The 27,813-nt window shown below is 34.9% G+C and overlaps 1 protein-coding gene and 2 non-coding genes across 7 annotated transcripts in view; 1 reads left to right on the forward strand and 2 right to left on the reverse strand.

Moving 5' to 3' along the window:
* LOC145283530 (uncharacterized) overlaps nt 1–27,813 on the reverse strand; it is a 260,711-nt gene that overhangs the window by 60,516 nt on the left and 172,382 nt on the right. The gene's annotated exons all lie outside the window — the stretch shown is intronic.
* On the reverse strand, nt 7,091–7,185 carry Trnak-uuu (transfer RNA lysine (anticodon UUU)). The gene is made up of 2 exons: nt 7,148–7,185; nt 7,091–7,126 (listed from the first exon to the last, which is right to left on the reverse strand). It is a non-coding gene; the product is annotated as a tRNA-Lys (tRNA).
* Nucleotides 18,940–19,034, forward strand: Trnak-uuu (transfer RNA lysine (anticodon UUU)). The gene is made up of 2 exons: nt 18,940–18,977; nt 18,999–19,034. It is a non-coding gene; the product is annotated as a tRNA-Lys (tRNA).

Below are 27,813 nucleotides of genomic sequence, written 5' to 3' on the forward strand. Positions count from 1 at the left end.
TTTGTTAGGTTTTAAGAGTTACACAGTTTAACGATTAATAATAATTATAAACATTTGTATATTAAATATGAAATACGGTTTTACTGAATGCTCATTTGGTTACCTACGGGATTCCATATTTTGTTCGCAAACAAAATATGAGGGGGGGACTACAAAATGTTTAATATTTGTGCAATAATATTTTCAAATTGGTTTTAATCTGACAATAAAATAGCTGACAAGAGTCATGCTTATATTAAAACTTAATATTTAAAAAAAAAAAATTTAAACACAATTAATTAAAAATCTATGTTGTAACGGAACATTTTGAAATAATGGAATTTTAATCATTTTAATCTTTAAAAAATTTATTAATGTTTACGAAGTTTCTTTTTCTTGGCAATTCAACTGATTATAGTATATATTAATTCGAAAAAAACGCTATTAAAAAACACAATATTAAGTTTATATCAATTTTTGGGTTTGTATTACTGTACACATAGATTCGAAAAAGTTGTCAAAAAACAAATATATAACAAATAAATGTTATCAAAGGCAAGATAAGTTACTTTTCTACCAAACTGGATATAATTTTCGTGTTTTTATTCAATTTAACATGTTTATTCAGCTCGAAAAGCATACAGTGTTTACCGACATATTGGAAAATTCAAAATGGCGGCCGACTCTCTCTTTAACACGGTAAGTTCGGAAAAAGGTGTAATAAATAATAAACTAGACAAAATACTGTCAGAAATGTGCTCAATATATGTTACCGTGACATAACTTGACATATATTCGATAGTTTTTTAATAGTATTTTGTCTAGTTTATTATTTATTACACCTTTTTCCGAACGTACCGTGTTAAAGAGAGAGTCGGCCGCCATTTTGAATTTACCAATATATCGGTAAACACTGTATGCTTTTCGAGCTGAACAAACATGTTAAATTGAATAAAAACACGAAAATTATATCTAGTTTGGTAGAAAAGTAATTTATCTTGCCTTTGATAACATTTATTTGTTATATATTTGTTTTTTGACAACTTTTTCGAATCTATCTGTACAGTAATACAAACGCCAATTTTTTAATTGCAACTTCAAAGTAAATTTTTGTTCAAGATGTGTATTTAAATTTAAAAAATAAATAAATATTTTTTGTTACTTATTTGAACTCTTATGTTTCATAGAAATTTCGATAGATTTAAATATATTTTGAATTTCGAAAAAATAAATATGGGGGCGGGGACACAAACTAAAAAAAATATTTCCCTTCTAAAATAGATAAGTATCGAAAATTTCACGAAAATCTGACTATTAGTTGATTTTTGCTAGATTTATTAAATACGGGTATGTTTTCACGTTCGGAATGTCTACTACATGGGAACGTTATTTTAAAGCACCAATTATGTAAACACGATTTTCGTCTCGCAATTTTATTATTTTCGTTCGATGAAAAAAATTTTTTAAAATTATTACGGGTTTATTTTGCCCTTCTTTTAAATGGTACAAAGTTATACTAATAATATTAATTTATAATAAAGTTACATCGTGTTACATATAGGGTGGGATGATTCTGTGGTGAATTTTGGCAGCCCCTAACGTTCTTTTTACTTTATTAAATAACAAATAAATTTTCCCCACTCTTTATCTGTACCAAAACCAAAACGTAGATTCTATGAACAAAGCTTCTTTCTTAGAACTGCACGGCTGTGGAACTGTTTCGTTTGCCTGCTTCCCACCTGGCTACAACTTGGATGTCTTCAAGTCCAACATAAACAAATTCCTGATGAACTGCCCCCTTAAGTAAGACACTTTATCAAATCTCTACGATACTATCCCATTGATTACTGTACGAGTGGCTTCCAGGTCTTGATAAGTGGTGACTACCTTGTAAAGAAAAAAAATGTTATCATTATATTTATTAGTTATATGTGTTGCAGGGCCGGTCGTCCGGAGACAATATTCCCAACAACTAACAAGGTAGGACACGGTCAAAAAGGCAAAGAAGAATGACAGACACAGGTTGTTTGATTAAAGGTTCGCCTTTTATTTGCAAAGGAAGCGAAACATTGTATGATGTGGATGCTGGTTGTCTGGAAGGTCGCACGTCACAGGAGGCCATGGTTTGGGGGTCTGGATCAGATACTCTAGACGTACTGTGGTTTAGGGTTGCTTTGCTAGGTCTGGATGATCAGCTGGCCGTCAGGGCGTTCCGGAACGTACGGTGGACACTGAGAACGTAGGGTCAGTGGTTTTTTTTTTTTTTTTTTACACAGGCATCATCACATTATCAAGGCCAAGAGGCCACTCAAGGATAAGGGTTAAAGAGTGTACAGTAGAAATTGGACAATATAGTAACCAATTCGGTAAATTTGTTAACTTATATGGAACGGCTCATCAAGAACTTGTTTATGTTAGACTTGAAGACAACCATATTGTAGTCAGCCGGAAAGCAAGAAAACGGAAGACAATTCCACGGGCATGCAGTTCTAAGAAAGAAGCTTTGTTCATGGAATCTATGTTTAGGTACAGATAAAGAGTGGGGGGAATTATTGATAGTGTTTTCAGCTAGACGAGTGTTTCTTGTGAAAGTTTGGCGAGGGGGGATCATAGACTGAAGCTCAGTCGAACACTTTCCTTGGAACTCTAGTGAGCATTGACCATATTTTTGAATATAGTTACAATATTTAATTTGCTCGGAGTCTCTTTTTATTATTTTAATAAACCATGATCATCACAATTATTTTAATTGACTCAAGTATAAGGAATTTCATATTTTATGTTCTTGTAGTTAAATTAGAAACCTTTTATTACATTCGGAGTAAAATTCTTTAAACTAACATTGTTTATTTAATTTTCATATTAGGTACCTCCAAACTGCGCCACTGAATTACCACCCAATATATGTAACACAATATAACTTTAATATAAGTTTATATTATTATCATAGTTTAGTACTATTTAAAAGTAAGTAGAAGCCTAAAATAGACTATTGTAACAAGAGCGTGTATGGGCGCATGTGAGAAAATATTAGTAGCAGCAGCTGTAAAAGTATGTATGCAAATTAGCAAGTGTGCGCGATCTTGTGTCACAAGAAAAGCAGAGAAAAAATACTCCACATGGTTGAGAGAGAAGCAAAGTGTGTGTCAGAGAAGATGGATGTGTTAACAGGAGGGCAAGAAAGTGCTGGCTGGCACCAGCATCAGGTGGCAGGGAAACAGACTTTTAAAAGTACACGTGTGTGCGAAAGGACTTTGGAAATATAATTAAGTGCAAAACAAGGGCAGACAAATGCCATTTCAAAACTGGAAACTTACAAAATTGAGAAAGGACTTAAATTTTTCTTTAAACAACTTTATTTTGAATTGCTGTCCTTATGATATGAATGCACACACACATGTATTTGCTTATATAATTCATATGAATTATGGACTGTTTTTCTAAAAAATAGCCACATGGACTTAAAGCCCACATGTAGCACTCTTATATAAAATCAGTAATTTCAAGCCTTGTGCTATTTTCACAATATCCTCACTTCGCTAATCTTTCATTATGAACATTCCACACAAGAAAACATTAATGTTGGAACAATTCAAACTAATATTCCTAACACGTAATTAACATTCTAATTCACATTTGTCATCAATTGAAATGAATGGCTCTCGTCTTCAGGAGGCCTCAAGTTTTGACAAGCTTCTGGGCTTGACCATTACTCCTGATCTTAAATGGAACACGTATATCAAATCTGTTGCCAAGGCCGCTGGAAAAATGGTGGGATCTTTCTATCGATCCAGTAGATATCTCACTGCTGATGCTATTCTCTACCTATATAAGAGCCAGGTACGTCCAAGGATGGAATACTGTTGCCACATCTGGGCAGGAGCTGCTAGAAAGGACTTGTCCTGCCTTGATAGAGTTCAAAATAGACTTCGTAGCCTCGTAGGAGATGTCCTTTTCTCCTCCTTGCAACCTCTATCTCACAGAAGAGATGTTGCGAGTTTGTCTCTGATGTATCGTTATTTTCATGGAAAGTGTTCAACTGAGCTTCAATCTATGGTCCCCCCTCGCCAAACTTTCACAAGAAACACTCGTCTAGCTGTAAACACTATCAATAATTTCCCCCACTCTTTATCTGTGCCTAAACCTAAAGTAGATTCCATGAACAAAGCTTCTTTCTTAGAACTGCACGCCTGTGGAATTGTCTTCCGTTTTCCTGCTTTCCGGCTGACTACAATATGGTTGTGTTCAAGTCTAAAGTAAATAAGTTCTTGATGAGCCGTTCCATATAAGTTATTAAATTTACCAAATTTTCATTACTAATGATTACTATATTGACCAATTTCTACTGTACACTCTTTAACCCTTATCCTTGAGTGGTCTCTGGGCCTTGATAATGTGGTGATGCCTTTGTAAAAAAAAAAAACAAAAAAAAACGTAAATTAACATTGTTTATTTACGTGTTAATACAGTGATTTCGTGTTCTTTGTTGAGCGTCATTATTTTCCGGATTTCATTCTTATTTTTGATGTAAGGATATAGATTGGTGAAACCTTTCTATTAATCAGCGATCCCGTTAAATTTACCTTTAATGGTCCCACAGATACACTCCTACTCTCGACTTCAATAAAATTGCGACACACGCAACTTCGGTCCCAAAAATTGATGAATCCCGATTATAAATCGGTGACCTGATTCACATGCTACCCCTCTATTGAGCTAGAAGACTACTCACATCTGAGAGCATCCTGTACTTTTACAAGGTCACCATTCGCCCATGCACTAGCAGTATCAGAATTTTGGGGGAATTTTTGACACCCCTAACAGAAAACTGCGAATAAAATATAGAAAACTCGTAATTTCTCTTTCTAAAGTGGGTTATTTATTTTCTTTATAGAATATGCTTCCAAAATAAACTATTTAAGTTGTTTAAAAAATAATAGAAATATTATTTTTCATTGTTTAAAAAACAGTGTTTACAAAGTGCGTGCGTGCGCTCTGGGAGCCATTTTGTTACGTAATGAAACCAATTGATTTTTATGAGAAGAATATTTTTCAATTTTTAAACTTTAAAAATCTATCAAAATTTTCCTATTCGTTCAATTGTTACGTTTTTTTCAGGGTGAATGTAAAATTTTATGCTCTTTCCGATAAACTGAATATAATATTTTAGACAAACGTTGTTTTATAAATTCACCCCCCCCCCATTTTGAAATGTCTATGAGAATTTTAATAATTAATTTTGGTCGACACGTTTTATATATCACAAATTGAAGATAAAACATGAATAAATAAAGTACTCAAATTTAAAACAACAAAAAAATATCACTTATCTGTAAATTTACCGGTAAAGTCCAAAATGTAAATCCTTCTTTTTTCGATAACCACGTGTTTTTTTTTTGTTTTTTTTTTTTTACGTGGAAGCTTAATTTTTGTTTAGAATTTTCCAGTCATTAATGTTCGGTCAGTGTATATTTTTATATTTAATTCCTGGTTTCCTTTTTATCGATATAAAAAAAAAAAAAAAGACGAAACCCGATAATGCAGATTTATAGTATAATAAATAAAAAATTCAGGTATTTCTTTAAGATATTAAAAAAAAAAAATAACATTGCATATCTTCGTCATTTCGTAATCCGTGTAAATCCAAAAATGAAAAATCCCAGTTTTAATGTACGATAGCGTAAAGGCGCCAAAATAAAAAAAAAGGACAAGTTATCTCCCTTTATTCATATAGGGTCAATATGAAGCCACCCTCGAAAATTCCTTTAAAATTACGGCCAAATCTGTTCATTGCAATGTGGCCATAAAGTGGGTGCCCATTTGACGTCACATCATTATAGAAAAGTGACACCCCACTTTGTGACCATTTGTAAAATTTTTTATCTTGGAAACTACTAGTTTCGTTTGCCGTATATATAAATGGTTATTTCCGTTTTCAGCGCCTCCGAAAACCTTTAAAAGTGGAAAATTTGAAGGAATATAATCCAATATCGAGGTAGTGTTTTTTTACACTTATAGGCTTCCGTACATAAGTAAATGATAATTTTAAATCCGGTGTCTTTACAACTTTCTTGAAAGATACGCGTTGTCATGATATGTGTTGGAAAAATCCTTCCATTTAAAAAATACATGGATTATAATACATAAATATGAATAAATTCTCATACAGGAAGATTAAAAGAAAGCATATCTTACTCATTAACCAGGTAAGTTCTTTATTTTGCCGTTAAAATAATTATCGTAAGATTCAAGTAATGTTATTGTTCGACAATCCATGTAATGTTAAGTGAAGAAATCGAAGGAAAAATAAATAAAATTGTTTATTTCTCTATTAAAGCTTTTATGATATTAAAATTTGGTCTTTGCTCGTTTTATTGAAATAAAATTTACGGGTTTAAATTACGTTTTCATATTATTAAAATCTGATAGAAAAATAGGTGTCTATTCAAAATGGCGACTCGGCTGAAAATTCCCCCAAAATTCTGATACTGCTACCCATGCACGGAATTTTGCTGCCACATCTGGGATAGTGCATCTACCAATAGCCCCTCCCTTTGGATAGGGTCTAAAAAATAGTTTTCAATCTAATAGGTTCCACTTTGTCAACAAAGCTCCAATCTACTCTTCCCTCGATCAGCTAGACTTTTGTATTCCCGTCCTACTACCTGTTTCCTTTGCTGTACTGATATGCAGAAGTTTAACAGTAACGTTAACCAACATCTTGTTAATTTTTCCTAGCCATGGGTCGAAATAGTAGCCCCTTACGTCCAAGTGACGATATGCCTTGTTAGGGGTGAACGTGAATAATAAAAAAAAAAAGTTAAATATCTTAACTTTATTAAAATATCTTTAATTCGAAATAATTACATTCAAAACAAATTCAATAATTATTTCTATTTTTTCTCTCTATCTTTTGTTATGTACGCTTTCAGCGTCCTAAATTTTGTGTTAGTGTTAACAAATTATTGATTTGTAATTTAAAATAAAATTACAAAGTTAAAATATTTGAATAAATTAAGAGAGAACGAAGCATGAAACAATTGTATTATAGAAGTAATCCTTCTAAATTGTTCTGCCAATTACAAAAAAGGAAAAAAAAAAAAAAAATTCTAGCCTCGGGTGAGAGTTGAACTCACAACCTCCGCATTATTCAAATACAAGTACTGTCTAAAAGTACGGTGCGCTAACCAATTGTGCCACCGAGGCAGGAGGATTGTATTGTGACATTTAACATATATAGCTTTACAGATTCTCACTTTTTATCTTTTAGATTTTTTAGTTTTCAATTCTTAGTCACACTCAAATCACATTCCCCTCTTTATTTCAACAACAAAAAAAACATGTTCGCCTTAAAAACAAATGTTACACAACAACTTCGTTTCTTTTTCTCTCTTAATTTTCCCTCTCTGTCCTGCTCTAAGTAAATCTGACGACCTAGTCCACAAATTTCAAAATTTCATCATAAGTTTCAAGAAAAAATACACGATTAAACCCGGTTCTCCAACTTCCAACGTAGACCCCTACTACCATGTCTCCTTCTCCAACATCAGGGGTCTACGTTCTAACCAGAGGTTGAAACCCAATTACAGGAGACTAAACCAGACCGTTTATTTTTAAGTGAAACTGGTATTGGACAGGCTATTTCCCTAGAAGAGTTCGCAATTAAAGGATACTCTAACTTAACCTCTAAATCTGACCCCCAAAATCGCCATGGGCATGGAATATGTGCCTATATTAAAGATAGCTTTCCATGTGGTAGGGACATCTCCAGGGAAGATCCTAACTTACCCTATATGTGCTTCCGGGTTGCTTTAGCTCACACTACGGCATTTTTATTTACTCTCTATCGCCCCCACAACAGCGGAGTTACTATACTTAAAAGCATATCTGAGAAAATTGACCAAGTCCTATCTGCTTATCCTTCAGCTAACATTCACGTATGTGAAGACTTCAATGTTCACAACGTCGAATGGTTGACCCACTCAAACAAGACCGATGATGAGGGGAGGTTCTGTCATGATTTCTCCATTGCCTATGACCTCACTCAGATTGTTCAGGAACCCACCCGTGTGCCCGACAATGACGGCCAGTATGCGAGCCTACTAGACCTTTTTCTCACAACTTGCCCTGAACTATGTTCAGTTTCTGTTCTGTCGCCTCTTGGATCTTCCGACCACTCTGTTGTATCAATTAAGATAAAAATGAAATGTAATAAGTCCCCAGACGTACCTCTTCATCGTACAGTATATCGATACACTAAGGCTGACTGGGATAGCTTCCGTACATTTATAACTGATCTACCTCTGCATTCCATATTTAAAAAGGATGTGTCCTCTATAGTATTAGACCTGACGGAATGGTTAATTGTAGGTATTGATCGTTTCATACCCTCGAAAAAGTTTCAGCAAAAACCTAACAGCCAGCCATGGTTCTCTCCAGAATGTGATGCTGCCATTGCGCACAGAAATCACTTTTTCCACTGTTTCCAACGTAATAGATGTATGGAAACTAAAGCCGCTTTCAGGACTGCCAGTAACCATTGTAATAAAGTAATAAAGAGCGCAAGATGGTTGTATGCTCAATCTGTTAAGTCCAAAGTAGCTGAGCAGCGGCTTGGTTCCCACCAGTTTTGGCAAATAGCAAACAGAATTCTGAACAGAAGTGTGCGCTCCATTCCAACTATCATCAATGGACCTGAGGTAATCTTGTCAGCATCAGACAAAGCCAAACTCTTTGTCAAGAACTTTGCAGCTAATTCTACCTTTTGCGATCAAGGCCGCCAACCCCCAATATTTCCTCCTGTATCTGAAAACACACTATGTGATATACGTATATCTGTACGTGATGTTGCCAAGCTAATCAAAAACCTTGATTCCAGTAAAGCAACTGGCCCGGACGGTATTCCAATTATTGTACTCAAAAAACTTCAACCTGAACTAGCGCCCATACTTACAAAACTATTTAAACGTTGTCTTAAGGAGAATAGTTTCCCATCTCCCTGGAAAATTTCATCTGTATGCCCTGTATTTAAGAATTCAGGTGATCGCTCATCCCCCTCTCAGTACAGGCCAATAAGTCTCCTGTGCGTCATGAGTAAGTTGCTGGAATCTGTGTTAAATACAGAAGTAATCAACCATCTCAACAAAAATAACCTTCTTAGTGACACTCAATATGGTTTCCGTTCTGCTAGATCTACAGCAGATGTCCTTACAGTTATATTTCATAGGATTAGCAAATCTCTCGACGGAGGCAACCTTTCTAGGGCAATTGCTCTTGACATATCTAAGGCCGTTGATAGGGTATGGCATAAAGGTTTACTTCATAAGATCTCTAGCTATGGTATAGCTGGAAATGTCTTCTCAATTATTAAATCATTTCTTTCTGATAGGTTCATAAGAGTAGTAGTTGAGGGGCAAAAATAAGAAGCCCACAGTATTAATGCCGGTGTCCCTCAGGGGTCCATCCTGGGCCCAACTCTTTTCCTGATCTACATTAATGATCTTCCAAATCACATCCTTACATCATTTGTAGACATTTATGCTGACGACACTACCATTTATGGTAGCACATCTAAGACAGTAAACGACCAAGTTCTCTCCAATTCTCTCTCCTCTGAACTTGAGCATGTAGTACAATGGGGAAAGGAGTGGCTGGTTACTTTTAATGCATCTAAAACCAAGCTTCTCTCTTTACATCATCAACATTCTGATCCACATCTGGCATCAATTGAAATGAATGGCTCTCATCTTCAGGAGGCCTCAAGTTTTGACAAGCTTCTGGGCTTGACCATTACTCCTGATCTTAAATGGAACACGTACATCAAATCTGTTGCCAAGGCCACTGGAAAAATGGTGGGATCTTTCTATCGATCCAGTAGATATCTCACTGCTAATGCAATTCTCTATCTATAAAAGAGCCAGGTACGTCCAAGGATGGAATACTGTTGCCACATCTGGGCAGGAGCTGCTAGAAAGGACTTGTCCTGCCTTGATAGAGTTCAAAATAGACTTCGTAGCCTCGTAGGAGATGTCCTTTTCTCTTCCTTGCAACCTCTATCTCACAGAAGAGATGTTGCGAGTTTGTCTCTGATGTATCGTTATTTTCATGGAAAGTGTTCGACTGAGCTTCAATCTATGGTCCCCCCTCGCAAAACTTTCACAAGAAACACTCGTCTAGCTGTAAACACTATCAATAATTCCCCCCACTCTTTACCTGTACCTAAACCTAAACGTAGATTCCATGAACAAAGCTTTTTTATTAGAACTGCACGCCTGTGGAATTGTCTTCCGTTTTCCTGCTTTCCGGCTGACTACAATATGGTTGTGTTAAAGTCTAACGTAAATAAGTTCTTGATGAGCCGTTCCATATAAGTTATCAAATTTAACAAATTTTCATTACTAATGATTATTATATTGTCCAATTTCTACTGTATACTCTTTAACCCTTATCCTTGAGTGGCCTCTTAGCCTTGATAATGAGTTGATACCTATGAACAAAAAAAAAAAAAAAGAAAAAGTCCAATGTGAACAAGTTCTAATTTAATCGTCCCCCTAAGTAATCCAAGTTACAAAATTCCCACTGTTTACTATGCTAAAATCACAATGACTAATGTATACCTATCCTATTAACCCTTATCCTCGAGTGGCCTCTGGGCCTTGATAAGTGGTGACAGCCTTGTAAAAAAAAAAAAAAAAAAAAAAAAATTCATTTATTAACAACATTTCATTATCCGTCAAAGCCCCTCTCCCCACCATTTCTTCTTACGATCGTTCTCGTCTTTCCTAGTTTTTTCACTAGTAAAAACAAATTCATTTTTTTGTGCTGTGAAGATAGAGTCGACAGATCAATTTTTTTTTTAATATATCGTTTTAAGCAAAAACAATATTACGTACTTAACTGTCATGTTGAAAATAGTAATATATCCAAAAGTTACGAAAATTCATCGAGTAGAAAGTTATTTATAAATTTTTACAGAAACTTGGGTAAAATTGCATTTTTTTAAAATTACACTTTCACCCCAAACAAGGCACAGTTCCACTTTGATGTAGGGGCCTACTATGAGGGACATAAGTTGCAGGGATGCTATGAAGGGAGTTAAGCAGCAAGATGACTGTTCACATTACACTTGAACTTTTACATGTCAGTACAGTTGGGGAAGCAGGAATCTGGAAGGGAATTCCAAAGTCTAGCAATTCTAAGGAAGAAACTATTAGAGTAGAAGGTTTTCTAACATCTAGGGATCTCGACTGTGTAGGGGTGGGACTTTGCTGCTTGTTGAGTTTGTCGGGGGTATTTACGTTGAAGGAATACAAGGGTTTGTAGTTCCTCGGAGCATCCACCATTGAAATACTTGTAAAACAGGCAGAGGGATGCAAGATTTCGTCGATGCGACAGAGGTTGAAGTTTAGATGACAGTTCAGGATCTATCAGGTTGGTGACTCGCTTTTGAACCCTGTCCAGGAGGGAGAGACTAGTAGCAGATGCACCAGCCCAGATGTGACAACAATACTTCATACATGGGCGAATGGTGGCCTTGTAAAAGGTAAAGGATACTTTTAGGTGTAAATAACTTCTTAGCACGGTAGAGTTAGCTTACCTTTCTCGCAGCAGCTGTGGCAATGCTCTCAATGTATCTGTTCCAGCTCATGTTCCCTGTGAACGTTAAGTCGAGGAGTTTGAAAGAAGTACTTTTAGGTAATGTATTATTAGACATAGCTATTGGTGGTTGAGAAGGTTTCTTGTACTTATTAAAGGAAATGAGCTTAGTCTTGGCAGCATTGAAAGTTACCATCTACTTTTGACCCTATTCCACAGCAGGTCTTCCTCTAGGGTTTCCACCTTTGTCTTGGATATGTGTTCATTCATTTTCCCCTTGTGCATGTTATAGAGTGTGGTATCGTTAGCAGAGACTATCTTATTAGAGAGGTCACTTATGAATATCAGAAATAATAAAGGTCCAAGGATCGACCCCTGAGATAGACGAAGAATTCACACAGGGGATATAACTTGGAATGCAAAATTTAGATTACACCATAATTGTCTCCGACATTTATCTATAACGATAATTCTTTTTTTAGCGATTGTGTCAGAATTCTTACCAACGAACAAGGAGGAGGGGGAAGAAAAGCTGTTTTAACTTGCAACGAAATAGCGTGGAAGTTTACAAGTCTCTTTTCTTGTAATGATAACGAATGTGTAACAAAAATTATGTTCTCCATCTGATGCCCAGGACAGAAAAAAAAAAACTAACAAAAACACTGTAAAACAGCCTTCCTTAATTACACAACTGTTCAAATAACGTGACTTGGTGAGAGTTCTTAACATATCAATATCCGGGCGTTTCCATTATCCAAAAATGGCGGGTGCCCTTTACTTCCTCCCTCCCCCACAAGTTCGACCACTCCAAATTATCACACATTCCCACGAAACAAAAAGAAAGGAAAAAGTCCTTCCTAAGAGAAACATTAGGTGTGATTTTTTTCAATGTACTTTTGGGTATGATTTTTTAAATTTTCTTTTTTTCACATTTAAGCAGAAACAGGTATAGCCTAGACCATCGACAAACTGGGTCTACCAGGTTCTATTCTTCGAGGGTTGCAAATAGGGCACAACCATTGTTTATTTTCCGGTGGTGGCTTCACTTAAGTCCACACAACTGAAGTGAAACCAGTCGTCACATTGATCGCAGACTATCATAGGTCTAGTATCCTCAGGTCTATTACATACAGAGCAAATTCAAATTATGACACTCTCTTCAATCTAATGATGATACATTGTTCTCTATACTGACCTCACGCTTTGTGGAACCACATCATCCCAACTTAGTTCTTGTCTCCACAATTCCCTCATCAACAGATGACTTTGCACAGTTACAGGCAAATACAGAGACAAAGGATCAAATACTTTAGAGGTCTCAGACAATATCTTCTTACTGGACGCTTCAATATCGCACGAGTTTGGGGGGGGGGCTTAATGGAATCCTGAACAGTCATACACATATCCCAACACTCTTTCCCAACCAGAGTCAAATCTGGACAGTGTTCCATCTGCCTCCATTTTCTTTTGAAACTTTAGAGTTAGAATTTTAAGACTGCAAATTAAAATTCTCTTTATGTAGATGCTCTCTTACAGATGTATAAGGCAACCATTCGCCCATGTATGGAGTACTGTTGTCACATGTGGGCTGGTGCATCTGCTGCTTGTCTCTCGCTCCTGGACAGGGTTCAAAAAAGAGTCGCAAACCTGATAGGTCCTGAACTGTCATCTGGGCTTCAACCTCTGTCCCATCGACGAGATGTTGCATCCCTCTGCCTGTTCTACAAATACTTTAATGGTGAATGCTCTGACGAACTGCAAACACTTGTACCTCCCCGACGTAACTACCCCCGACAAACCCGACAAGCTACTAAGTCTCATCCCTTTACAGTGGAGATCCCTAGGTGCAAGAAAGCCTTTTACTCCAATAGTTTCTTCCCCAGAACTGCGGGTCTTTGGAACTCCCTTCCGGGATTCTGCTTTCCCAACTGCAATGATATGTAGAAGTTCAAGTGTAATGTTAACAAACATCTTTCTACTCTTCTCCCTTCATAATGACCCCGCTAATTAATTCCCTAATAGTAGCCCCCTGCTTCAAAGTGGCACTGTGCCTTGTTTGGGGTGAAAATTGAATAAAAAAAAAAAAAAAAAAAAAAAAAAAGATAGGGCTTCAGCATTATTCCCAGTGTTTACAAGGTTGTCTACATAAAAATTGGACTTCAGTGCTTACAAACATTAATCCCAAGGGAATTTGTCTGCATGAAACTTCAGTAGATAATCCAAAATAAAGGGATTTGCACTGAATCCAAATATAATGGTTTTGTACCGGTAACAATGCAAGGTTTTATCTTTCTTCATAAAAAATAAAACCGATTATGATCTTTTTCAGATGCTAGATGAATCAAAAATGCCTTTCTGATGTCCACCAACAAGATGTATTGGTTTGTTCTGAATTGAATTAATTCCAATATGTCCACTATAAGATTTACTCTGGGATATGCTGTTTCATTCAATGAGACTGTCTTTATTTTTATATGAACAATTAAAGACCAGTCTCACTTTTGTAATGGTTTGATTTGTGAACTTTAATACTGGTCTACGGGGAATCCAGATGCAGTGTTCAAATTGTTCATGAGGCACAGTTCTCTTCAATAATACCCTCACCTTCTTGTTCAAAAACTTGTAGATAGTAGTATTACAGATTTTTCTTCTCCAGATCTTTAGTCACCTTTTCCAGTATCCTGAGAGCAGCATTGTGGTTAGAGGGTACCGATTTTACCTTACCTGTATACTACTGAAGTTTCACCTGATAAAGCCCATCTTTGAATGTGATGGCATCTCTGAACTGGTTTACCTTTTCTTCATCTAACATGGAGAATTCTTCAGCAGTAGGAATAGATTCAAGATTGAACATGTTCTCTAATCCCCGAACATTACTCTCCTCAAAACAATTTTTCAGAGGGTCTGGGTAGCATTCCTCCGGGTGTGCATGTAGTATATTCTAGAAGATAGAAGTGGTGGAGTTTTGGCCAACATAGCAGCATAATTAACTTGTGATGCTTTTCGCTTTTTAATTTGGTCTTTATACTAAAAACGACTACTGTTTCCAAAGGGAATTAACCCCTTATGTGTTTTAAATGCCACTCCATACATACAACGGATTATCTTTAAAGATTTCAAATACTGGATTGCATCAATTCCTAGCAACCCATCTATATGGATGAAATCTTCCTTGGCATCAAATTCTGACGCCAGTCTGTGTCTCTTCAGATTTTTAAGAATCTGAGGAAGTCCCTCAAGTTTGTATGACAAGTTTAACTTGGTCGCAAGAATTGGAATAGTATGAGTTTTGCCAGTATATAAATTCAATTTCAAGATCTCATTGAAGGTCCTGAGATTTGTACCTAAAAAGATTTTCGCCTCCATTGTTTTATCCTTTACTAAGGAGACGCAACTGAATAGGTTCTTTGACTGCTGGTGCCCAACAGACAGTTCACTTTTACCTTCTTATCCTCTCTTCCCACTATTATTTGAATTATGGGAGACAGGAAAGCATAATTCTAATCTTTTGTATGCAGACAGGTATCAACTTGCATACTACTTGTGATTGTTGGGCACATCGCTGTAATGTGTCCTTTAAAGTTGCAACTATGACAACAAATTTTTCTTGATGTCTTCAATGGGCACATTTTCCTTATCTGAGACTTCTTAAGGCACGGAAAGCAGAGTTCTCTACACCTGGTCATCCTGGCTTCATGGGAAGTATAATTAGGGCATTCCTCCGACAAATGTTCATCTTTCCTGCAAAATTCACATCCCTTTACTGCTGACACCAACTCTGTATTGAAGGCCCCCGGAGATGAGACTTGACTCACTGGTTTAGATCTAAACATAGGATGGAACCTGGGTTTGGTAGTCAGTATCCTGGTTGGTTTTCGGGCAACCTGAATCAGTTTCACTATTATCAGGGTTTCCTTTAACAGTGTTGATAGCGTTGGGTAGGTGCTTCCAGATATATGCATCAGTTCTCCCCTCATTTTTGATGACAATTTTGCGAACATCACTTGTGATATTATAATAGCACCAGGTGACTTATCCTCATATAAGTCACAATTATATGACGCCTTGAGTTCCCACATATCTGCCTTTGTTTTTATAATAAAGTTCTTCAACCCTTCCAGGTTTTGAGAATTGTCCAACTGAAAATCCAATATTTCCTGAATAATTTCTCCTCTTATTTCCTCCTTGTCCAAATATTGGTCCTTCAAAAATTTCAGGGCCATTGGGTAACTCTCTTCAGAGGGGGAAAGATGGCCTACAAGTTGAAAAGCTCTTCCTTCCAAGGAGCATCTCAAGAAATACAATTTCTCTGTGTCTGATATAACTGACATCACACAATTTTCTAACTTAGTTAAAAAGTTCTTGAAGTTCCTTTTGTTGGTTTCAAAGTCTTTCTCATTAAAGTGTGGTCCCTTCAATTTTATTTTGAAAGGTTCCACCGAAAAGGAGGAATGAGCTGTAGGTTTAAAATAAGATGACCTACCATTATCTGAAGTAACCGGGTTCTCCTGACTTGGAATAGGATTGACATCTTCCATTGAGGCTGCTACTAAGGTCTCCCTTTGGTTAGCCTTTTGCAGAAGATTTATTTGCTGTCATACTTCACATTTAAACCGAAAAGAAGTTTTAATTAACCTCACCAAGGATTCAGAGTCACCCTCTGTAGCCAATTATTCTTCCAGACCAAAGGAAACTCCCTCCAATTCTTCCAACCAGTTTTCTATTAGGTTGGTTAAAAAATAATGTCGTTTTTTGACATTCAACTAATATATATATATATATATATATATATATATATATATATATATATATATAAACAACATTATTTTTGCACCAACCTAATATTTCTCGTTTGAATAACGAAAACACCTCTGCAGAACTCCCCTCTTCCTTCCGTTATCCTTCCAGGGTAGTCTGAATATTTATTTGAAGAAGTTTCTGCCTTAGTTTGAGGTCTTCCAGTGAGGGAGTTTCTTCCAATAGCTGTAACATTTTCATGTTTTCGTTGCAATGTATTGGAATTCTTACTGACGAACAAGAAGGGACAAAAAAAAAAAAGACGTTTTAGCTTGCAACGAAATGGTGTTGCTACTTATAAGTATCTTTTTTTGTTACAGTGACGAATGGGTAACAAAAATTGACACATGTTCTTCGTATGACGCTCACAACAGAAAAAAGACTAACAAAAACACTGTAAAATACTTCTTAATCACACAAATTCTCGTTCGAATAACATGATTTGGCGAGAGTTCTTAACATGTCAATATCCGGTGTTTTCATTATTCAAAGATGGGGAGAATCCATTAATCCCCCCCCCCTTCCCCACAAGTTCGATCACTCCAAATTATTACGACAGACTTTATTACACTAAAAACACAATAGCAGTTGTTCTATTTGATAATTTTTTGTAATATTTGGATATATTACTATTTTCAACATGATAATTACATAATATTGTTTTTGCTTAAAATAAAATTTTTTAAATCGATCTGTCAATTATCTTAACAAGCATCTATTTTTTTATTCAAATTTTGATGCTTGTCTACATTTGGGCCTATAAAAATTTTTTTTTAAAGAAAAATCTTTATGATGTACATATCTGTCACCACACGAAGATGTCATATTCCAAAAATCACGTAAATTGATCAAGTAGATTGTTTTTATTTTAAGAAAATCAACTTTTAAGAAACATTTTATCGAAGGATTACTGTGCGCCATGTTAATTCCAAATGATAAGCTGCTGGCGACACCTGTCGGGAATGTAGGATCAACAAGGGCAGACAATCGACTTTTTACGCTCAAGAAAAAATTGGGAGGGGGGGGCGCTGAAAACTAAAATAGCGTTTAAGATTCCAACAAATGAGTAGTTTCGAAGATTTGTAGAAATGTTTTGAAACTAACATTTAAACATTATTTTCATTTTCAGCGCCCTCAAAAACCTATATAATTGGTCGTGTTAAAAGATATTTCTTGATGATGGAAAGTCGATTGTCTACCCTTGTTGATCATACATTCCCAACAGGTGTCACCAGCAGCTTATCATTTGATTTATGATGATTTTCGGGTATGCTGAAAACAAATATCGCATTTAAATTTGCTGCAAACAAGTAGATTTACAGATATTAAACAATGATATTCCGGTAACTTTTTACTTACTTTCTATCTTAACAACCAGTTTTATAAAATGACGACATGTGTGTCAAAAATATGCGCCCTTGGCATATGCAAGTGGCCTACATTGATAACATAAGGAATTACATTACTTAATATCCGGAAAACTACTTGATTGCGGCAAATTTTTATGCAGTATTCATTTTCAGCATACCCGAAAACCTATGGAAGTCGTCATTTTATAGAAGTGATTGTTAAAATGGAAAGTAAGGAAAAAATTGAACCGTAAAAAGAGTAAATTTCAGGCCTCTTAAAAACAAAACAAAAAAAATTATTACTAGGTGGCCATAAAGTGGGTGCTCATTTTACATTAAATTTATATAGAAAGGTGACTCGATTATTTGAAAAAATATTTTCCTCATATCATGGAAACTATTTCTCTGCGCCATTTTTCAATGTTACATTTGCTTTCAGCACCTCCGAAAACCTGAAATCATTGTAAAGGTTGTTTTTGGAGTTGGAAAGAATCTAGACATTGACCGTTTTTTTGTTTTTTTTTGTTTTTTTAATATCACAGCTTTTTTTTGTTGTTGTTATTTGTAATCGGGAAGAACAATTTAGAATCATTACTTTGTTTCATATATTTTAATTGTTTCATATATTTTAATACATGTTCTCTTTTACTTTCATGAAATATCCTGACATTATAATTTAATTTTAAAGTTACAAATAAAAAAAAAATGAATTTGTTTTTACTAGTGAAAAAACTCGGAAAGCTAAGAACGATCGCATCATGAATTTGTTTAGATGAGAAAAAACGGTGGGGAGATGGGCTTTGACGGATAATGGAAATGTTGGTATGAAATGAATTTTGTTTTGTTGTGTAAAATTTGTTTTTAAGGCGAACATGTTTTTGTTGTTGTTGTTGAAATAAAGAGAGGAATGTGATTTTCCATGGTTTTGTTGGTGTACCTATTTACTATGCCTCCCCACGGGACAGAGTTAGACACCAGGGTCGTTTTTTAACGTGGAGAAAAGGTACAAAAATAAAAATTGTCTCAGTCGTGAAGGATTTCTCCTCCACCGAAAGAGAACAAGAAATGGAAGTGCAGCATCTGAAGAACAGATACTACACTTTGATCTTGACCAAAAAGGCCAAGAACGTGTAAATAAAATAATGAGCGTGACTAACCGAAAAAAAAAAGTGAGAATCTGTAGAGATATATATATTAAATGTTATATGATAATTGAACTGCCTCGGTGGCACAATTGGTTAGCGCACCGTACTTTTAGACAGTACTTGTATTTGAGAAATGCGGAGGTTGTGAGTTCAACTTTCACCCGAGGCTAGAATTTTTTTTTTGTTAATATCCAGCTTTTTTTTTTGTTTTTATTTGTATTTGGGCGGAACAATTTAAAATCATTATTTTTATAAATCAATTGTTTCATATGTTTTAATATACGTTTTCTTTTATTTTATTCAAATATCTTAACTATATAATTTTAAAATTACAAATCAAAAATTTGTCAACTGAGAATTTAGGACACTGAAAGTGTACACTAGGTACCTTCCAAGTGCAACAGAGATTTACCCCCACCTATATGTAACACGATGTAACAGTAGTCTAATTTAATATTATCATCACTTTTGTACCATTTAAAAGAAGAAACCTAAAATAAAGTAATAATAATTTTAGGTCAATGTGCGCTACAGTATCAATTAAAGACTTACCTTTAAAAAGTTAATTTTTAGGGTTTTCGGGGTTTTTTTAAACTAAGATCATATTTAAAATTGTCCTGATAAGTAGTTTTATGATAATAAACCCTTATTATACAATACAGTCTCTATTGTTTTTACTGGTGGCCATGTTGGTTTCATGCGCATGCATTAAATTTTTATGCATGCACACAAAAATTTACTGTGCACACATGAAACCAACATGGCCACCATTTACTTACCTGTTTTACCATGAATGTTGCCTTGGCATATTTTGATAGCTTAGGTAGACCACCAGAAGATGGCGAAAATGCTAACTAAAGAAAAATTGATTGACCATACAACATTTGAAATGTGTGTTTAGCCAATGAAAATCTCAGCAAACAATAAATTGGAATATATTATATATAAGTATATATATTGGATAATATTTTACACTCAAATTCCTATTCAACAAGAGGAAACACACTGTTAGAAGATTCCTTGAACAGTTCTGGTTCTTCGAAGGATATGACCAAGGCTATTGAAGTCACAATATCACCCCACCAAGAAAAAGGGTTTTCTGGTGAGAGTAGCAAACTGTAACACTGAAACCCTTCCTCTTCCCACAAAAAAGATGTACATTCTGCTGCCTGAGACTGTAACATTTATTTATTTCATGGTAAATTGTAACAGAGACATGTTTATGTGATTAATGATTTAGTTAACATATACACAATAAGAGATGCACATGTTGTTTTAACCCATATCCAAACATACAAGACGATTTACATCATTTCTACACCAAGTGGTTACATTTACTATGCATATGAAAATAGTTCCAGTATATTACTACAACCCGATTACAAGATAGAAAAAGAAAACATTGTTCAGGTAATTGTTACGTACAGTAGTACATTTGTTGCTTATATCTTTTTTGGTCCATGTATTTCATGTCCATTTCTTGTTGTGTTATATGTTGATTGTTTTGGGGTTAATTGGTGTAAAATACTGTGTTCGTGTGTCCATTTTGTGATGAGGTGATATGATCATTGTAATGAACCTGGTGGGAGTACCAAGTTATGAGAAAATACCATATTACTTGTAGTCAAGCCAGTCATTTTCCGCATAATTAGAAATTTTATGTGGTAATCAGCAATTATTAGCTCTTTTTGATCATTGCAAACAAATTTGAAACCAATCAGTGCCAACAACTTCTAGTTGTGCGACGTACCCCATGTTTGTGGAAGATAGGTTCCTGGGTGGTTGCGTCACTCTTCTGCTACAATGCACTGGTTGGTCCTCCTCAACCTCCATCATCCCAGGGATGCTGTGTCATCAACCTCCATCTGTTCTGGCAGAGTGTAGGATGTTTCGGGCTGGTGTTGATTCGTATCAGTGGTGGACCATTCTCCCGGTATTTCTGACCCCGTTAGGTTGTCTATGGTATCCAATATTCCTGGTGGCCCCGCAAGTATCGAGTGACAAGGGGTATCTATCACTGGGTTTATTCTTCGGAGGAGTCTGTGATTGCGACAGGTTACCCGGTTACTCCCATCCATGCATACATTATACTGCAGGTTACCCAGTGTTTCCACCATCCTTCCTGTTTTTGCACATTGGTTTGGACCTGCACCGTTTCCCTGATTTTCAGTTCCTGAAGTGACTTTTTAGATTGTATTACCTTTCATTTTGTAATTTTTGTTAGTTCAAAAAATTTTTTTTATTCAATTTTCACCCCAGACAAGGCACAGTGTCACTTTGAAGTAGGGGGATACTATCAGAGACATAATTTGCGGGGGCATTATGAAGGGAGATGAGTAGAAAGATGTTTGTTCATATTACACTTGAACTTCTGCATATCAGTACAGTTGGGAAAGCAGAATCCTGGAAGGGAATTCCAAAGACTTGCAGTTCTGGGGAAGAAACTATTGGAGTAAAAGGCTTTTTTACACCTAAGGATCTCTACTGTAAAGGGGTGGGACTTAGTTGCTTGTCGGGTTTATCGGGGGTTAGTCACGTCAAGGAGGTACAAATGCTTGCAGTTTGTCAGAGCATTCACCATTACAGTATTTGTAGAACAGGCAAAGGGATGCAACATTTCATCGATGGGACAGAGGCTGAAGCCTAGATGACAGTTCAGGACCTATCAGGTTGGCAACTCACTTTGAACTCTGTCCAGGAGAGAGAGACAAGCAGCAATGCACCAGCCCAAATGTGACAGCAGTACTCCATACATGGGCGAATGGTGGCCTTATAGAGGTACAGGCTACTTTCAGGCGTAAGTAATTTTCTAGCACGGTAGAGAGAGCCCACCTTCTTTGCAGCAGCCTTAGTAATGCTCTCAATGTATATATTCCAGTTCATGTTCCCTGTAAATGTTAGGCCGAGGAGGTTAAAAGAAGTACTTTCAGGCAATGTGTTCTTGGCCATTGCTATTGGTGGTAGAGAAAGTTTCTTGTAGTTATTAAAGGAAACAAGCTTAGTCTTGGCAGCATTGAATGTGACCATCCATTTTTCTCCTCATTCCACTACAGATTGGAGGTCATCCTCTAGTGTTTCTGCCATTTCCTTAGATATGTGTTCATTTGGTTTCCCCTCATGCCTGTTATAGGGAATGGTGTCATTGGCAAATATACTCATCTTTAGTTTAACTAAAGCACAGTGTAAGTAAAAATTAGTTTTTAGAGACTAATGATGGAATCTATGTCACGTTATTGATATTTTTTTGTCATTTCTTTAGAAAAAATAATAGGTGATAACTTGATTATTGAGGTATGTGGTGATCAGCTAACCCAAGTCGCTTGTCATATTAACAAAAGAATTCGTACGACCAGAATCCATTCATTATGGTGACATTTTCATTGTCTCACCGAATACCTTTGCAAATTCGTATGGCACAAGGAAATGCGGTTGTAAAAAATTAACGCGCCAAAATTTAAACACACCAAACGGAGTTACTTTTAAACACTATTGTCACCGCCTGAAAATGTCGCTGGAATCTAACTCCGAAGGACAGTAGAGGACTACTCGCAAGTCCCAGCAATTCCCCGATCTACACACAGTCCTTCGCAGACTGAATAACCGGCTCGAAATTATCATCATGCATACTAAACTGCTAGTACCTAAATTAGCAAGAATTAAAGTGTCAGATAAAAAGTGCAAATGAACAAAATATTCTATATTTCACTAAGTTAACGTCAACAACAATAAATGAATATTCTAAGTTTACAATCTTTTTCTCCACAGCATTTAACATTCAGAAAGTTTTCTTTCATTAAATTACACAAACTTCCTCAGTCTCAAAAGATTTCTTCAGTCACTTAAAAACTATCAGTCATGCATTCACAATCAAGTAATATTCTTTTCCCACTTGAAGGATGTTCCCAAATCTTTGCCTTATAAAAGCATCATTAATGGACTCCAATCTTTTTTTATTTCATCCATGTGGGAAGACGGCACACATTCAAAAAGAACTTGCACCGCTAGCACACAAAAAATGATTTTCTTCTGGTTAATAAAAATTGTTATTTTAACGTTTGTAATTGCCCGGGTGTTTGTAGGTGTGTATTGATAAAAAAAAAGTTTTAGTAGGCAGGTATGCTCGAACCCAAGCACTTGACATGAAGGTGGTAAAGAAAGTGTCAAAAACCTGAAATCTTACCGCTCGGCCATGACGGGACAGCAACTGAAAAGCATTCTAATTTAACAATTAAAAAGTTCAGTGACAGGTGCATAAATTTAACGAGGTCGAACATCACACCATATGGGAAACTTAACTGATTGTCTGATATGATAGGTTTTGCCCGCATTGAACAAAGCTCATTTCTTTCTTGACATCCCTGGCATGAGTGCCAGGGAGCTGCCTTTGCTACGGATTCAGTTTTGCTTATATAAGGAAAAGTCAAACAAATACGCGGAGAGTAAAAAATATCACGAAATAGCCTGTAAAAGTCGCTCAAATAAAAGAAAAACGTGATCTCGTTTCATGACTCGGAAATATTTTAACGTTTGTAATAGTCCAGAGTCGTACCTGTTTGCTGACGTATATATATATATATATATATATATATATATATATATATATATTTATTTTAATCTAGGTAATATATAAAAAATTGTAAGAAACAGTCTTTGCCGGACATACAAAAAATGTGCACACACTAATACACATTTTGCCTTTTACATATATAGATTATTGTCTATCTTGCTATAACTGGAAAAACATTTCTCTTGAAATATTTACAAGAAAACCATAAAAGTATATATACAGGGTGATCCGAAAGTAACTCCCTATTCTAAAATAACTACAAATTATTCAGATGCTGTGATATGTTTATCAATTTTTGTGTGTATGTTACTTAATGTGCAGTAATTAAATTTATGCTTTTGTTATAGTTTCAGATATGTCATATGAATTTGGTTTTTAATCTTGAAGGAAGAATGTGTGAAGTTATTACTTCCATCTTGCACGAGTTTCTTGTGAAATCAGTTGATGCGGTTCATGGTTGACTTGAAAAGTTGGTGGCGAATGGTGGTGCATATATTGAATTTTAAATAAAAGTCTATGTAATATACTTTCTTCTCATTTTCATTAATTGGAGAAATTATACTTCAAAAGTATATTATAGTTATTTTAGTATAGGGAGTTACTTTTGAATCACCCTATATATATAAGATTTTTCTTAGTACATAATTTTATCATTATTAATTGTTGAAGGTTTGCTTTTTTTTTTAATATTATAGTTTAACCATAAACCCTTAAAGAAGGGGAGGTGGAGAAACTTCGTTTAAAAACGTGATCAAAAGACAATAAATTATTAGCAATGGTAGAAAAAAAAATTTATGTGGGAAAGGAGAAAAGGAAACAATCTCAATGAATACACATGAGTTCCAAATTATGGGTATGTTATCTTTATTTACACAGAGACGGTTGGAGCAAATTAATCGATACCGCCTTGAGAATTTTTAAGTGAATTCCCGAGTGTGCTCTGTGTAAAATCGAGAAAGTTTCATTAGTGTATCTTCTAGAGTAGATCTGTCACTGCAATAATTTTTCACCGATGGCCAACTTATGAGCCTGTAAACGCCCGGATGTTGGCCATTTTTTTGTGCCTACGTATTGAAGGGTGACATGTTAGAAAATTCTAATTTCCAAACGCTAAATGGGATGTCCCACATTATCAGCCTTGCACGTGAAACGACTAGAAATTTGCAGGTTCTTACACAGTGTTTAGAGTATTTGGAAAAATCAATTGTAAAAAGTGATATTCTCCTGAGGGTCGAAGGTTCAATCTTCAGTGTGGGAGACTAAAAAATACAATTGCGAATTACTTAGGACCTCTAATCCAGTTATGGCTGATGGAACAAGAGCATGCTACCTCTGTGATGTAAATAAAAGGTGCTGCTCGAAATTCCATCCAAATTTCTGAGTTTGACAAGATACACCCGAAGAAGGTCAGAGGGCACATCAAACAAAACGTTGTGAAAATCACACTCAAGATGAGAACAGTAGTCTGATTAATCCAAATAATACGAATAACCAATCCTCATTTCAAAAATTCAGAAACGCTAAGTTAAAATAATACCAATTTCTCCCCACTGCTACAGCTTGACCACATGGGATCGTACTTACCCCATATTCCTTCACCCCCTCACACCTTTACTCCCTTCCTTCACCACACCTCCCTCCAAAACTCTTACTGTTAACATTTGCAAAGTATGCACCCCACTGTCTTCCAGAGCGTAAAATACACCCGAATACCTTATAAAAAAATGTATGTAATCTTGATTCTCATTTCAATATTGCTCCTGTTTTGGTCTGATTAAGATATGAAGAAATGTTTTTAAACTAATATTTAAATGTTATTTTCGTTTTCAGCACCCCCAAAAACCTATAAAATTGGTAATATTAATGGGTTTTTTTCTTGAGGGTGGAAAGTCGATTGTCTTCCCTTGCTGATCCTACATTCCTGACAGGTGTCGTCAGCAGCCTATCATTTGAAATTAAGATGACACACAGTAATGCTTCGATAGGATGTGTCATAAAATTTGATTTTCTTGAGTAAAAAATAAAAAAAATCTATGTGATAGATTTACATAATTTTAGGAATATGACATGTTTTTGCGGTGACAGGTACGTACATCATAAAAAAATTTGAAGATTTTTCTTAAAAAGTAATTTTTTATAGGCCAAAATGTAGACAAGCACCCAAATTTTGAAATTCTTGTGGCATATTTTTTCACAAGAACTAAAAAACCAATCAAGATAGGTAGAAGAATAATTGATCTAGTCTTTTGGTAAAGTTTATTTGTGAGATTTTTATGTGCTTCTCCATTAGAAGAGTGAAAATCGAAATATTGAATTTCAAGTAAAACCATTAGTATTGACTTAATTGTCATGTCGCATTAATAAACATATCCAAAAATTACAAAAAACAATAAGATAGGAAACTAATTGTTAATGGAAACAGTTTTCAAAGACAATTAGCAAAAATTGAGTTTTGTTAAATTGGCCTAAGATTTTCAAGGTTTTCAGAAAATAATTACCTCCTTTCTTACAATTCAAACTCTCCATATTTTTTGTTTTAAGAAAAATTCAATTTTCACTAATTGTCTTTAAAAACTAGTTTCATTGATAATTAATTTTATACTTTATCCTTTTTCGCAGTTTTTGATATATGCATTATTGCGACATGGCAATTATGTAGATAGCATTGGTTTCACTTGAAATTCAATATTTTGAATTTCGTTCTTATAACAAAGAAGCACCAAAAAATATATCACAAATAAACTTTAATAAAGACAAGATCAGTGACTTATTAGCCCTACCTTGATAATTTTTTTTAGTCAATGGCAAGATTCTTTCCAACTCCAAAAAACCTTTACAATGACGACTTATCCAGGTTTTTTTTTTTTTTTTTTTTTTTTTTTACATAGGCGTCACCACTTATCAAGGCCGATAGGCCACTCAAGGATAAGGGTTAAAGAGTGTAGAGTAGTCAAAAGGACAATATAGTAATCGATAGATAGTAATGGAAGTTCGGTAAACTTTTTGGGGATGCTAAAAACGAATATAATTTTTAAAAGTGGCGCAGAGAAAGAGTTTTTCTGATATGAAGAAATTAGGTTTTCAAAAAGTTGGGATCACTTTTCTATATAAATGTAAGATAAAATGAGCACTCACTTTATGACTACTTAGTGATAATAATTTTTTTTTTGAGCTGCCGGAAAGTTTTTTGGTAAATTATTACTTACATTAACTTTAATTACAATCATTAATATTACATTTAACTTAAAAATAACAATTACATTTACCTTAAAAATCACCTTTAAAATGACGACATAGGAAGGTTTTCGGGTGTGCTAAAAACGAATATCACATTTAAATTTGCCGCAAACAAGTAGTTTTCCACATATTAAACAATGTAATTCTGGTAATTTTTTACTTACTTTCTACCTTATCAATCACTTTTATAAAATAACGATCCGCGCTTACACGTACAGAAATGACCACCATTGATAACATAAGGAATTACATTGCTCAATATCCAGAAAACTACTTGTTTGTGGCAAATTTTTATGCAGTATTCCTTTTCAGCATACCCGAACATCTAGAAGAGTCGTCATTTTATAGAAGTTGATTGTTAAAGTGGAAAAGTAAGGAAAAATTTACCAAACAAGCTTTCAGGCAGCCCAGAAAACAAAACAACAAATTATTACTAGGTGTCCATAAAGTGGGAGCTCATTTTACGTTAAATTTATGTAGAAAAGTGATTCCCACTTTTTGAAAAAGTAATTTCTTCATATCATAGAAAACTTTTTCTCTGTGCTACTTTTAAATGTTATATTTGTTTTCAGTACCTCCGAAAATCGGAAAAAGTCATCATTGTAAAGTTTTTGGGGGTTGGAATGAATCTAGACATTGACCTTTTTTTTTTTTTTTTAAATATCAGTTGTTGTTTTTATTATTATTATTATTATTATTATTATTATTATTATTTGTAATCGGGCAGAACAATTTATAATCATTATGTACAAAGCAACTGTTTCATATATTTTAATACATGTTCTCATTTACTATATTGAAATATCCTTACATTATAATTTAATTTTAAAATTAAAAATAATTTAAAAAAAAAAAATCAATTTGTTTTTACTAGTGGAGAAAGACAAGCACGATCGCATGAATGTGTTTAGATGAGAAAAAAGAAAAAAAAAAACAGTGAGGAGCTAGCAGTATCAGAATTTTTGTAGGAATTTTTGACACCCCTAACACGAAACTGCGAATACAATATAAAAATCTCGTAATTTCTCTGTTAAAAGTGGGTTATTTATTTTCTTTATGGATTATACTTCCAAAATAAACTATTACAGTTGTTTTAAAAGTAATAAAAATATTTTTATTTTTTTTTTTAAACAGTAATGAATTT

The sequence above is a fragment of the Euprymna scolopes genome, chromosome 8, assembly GCF_053919585.1.
Source record: "Euprymna scolopes isolate OS-2025 chromosome 8, ASM5391958v1, whole genome shotgun sequence".
Lineage (NCBI taxonomy): Eukaryota > Metazoa > Mollusca > Cephalopoda > Sepiida > Sepiolidae > Euprymna > Euprymna scolopes.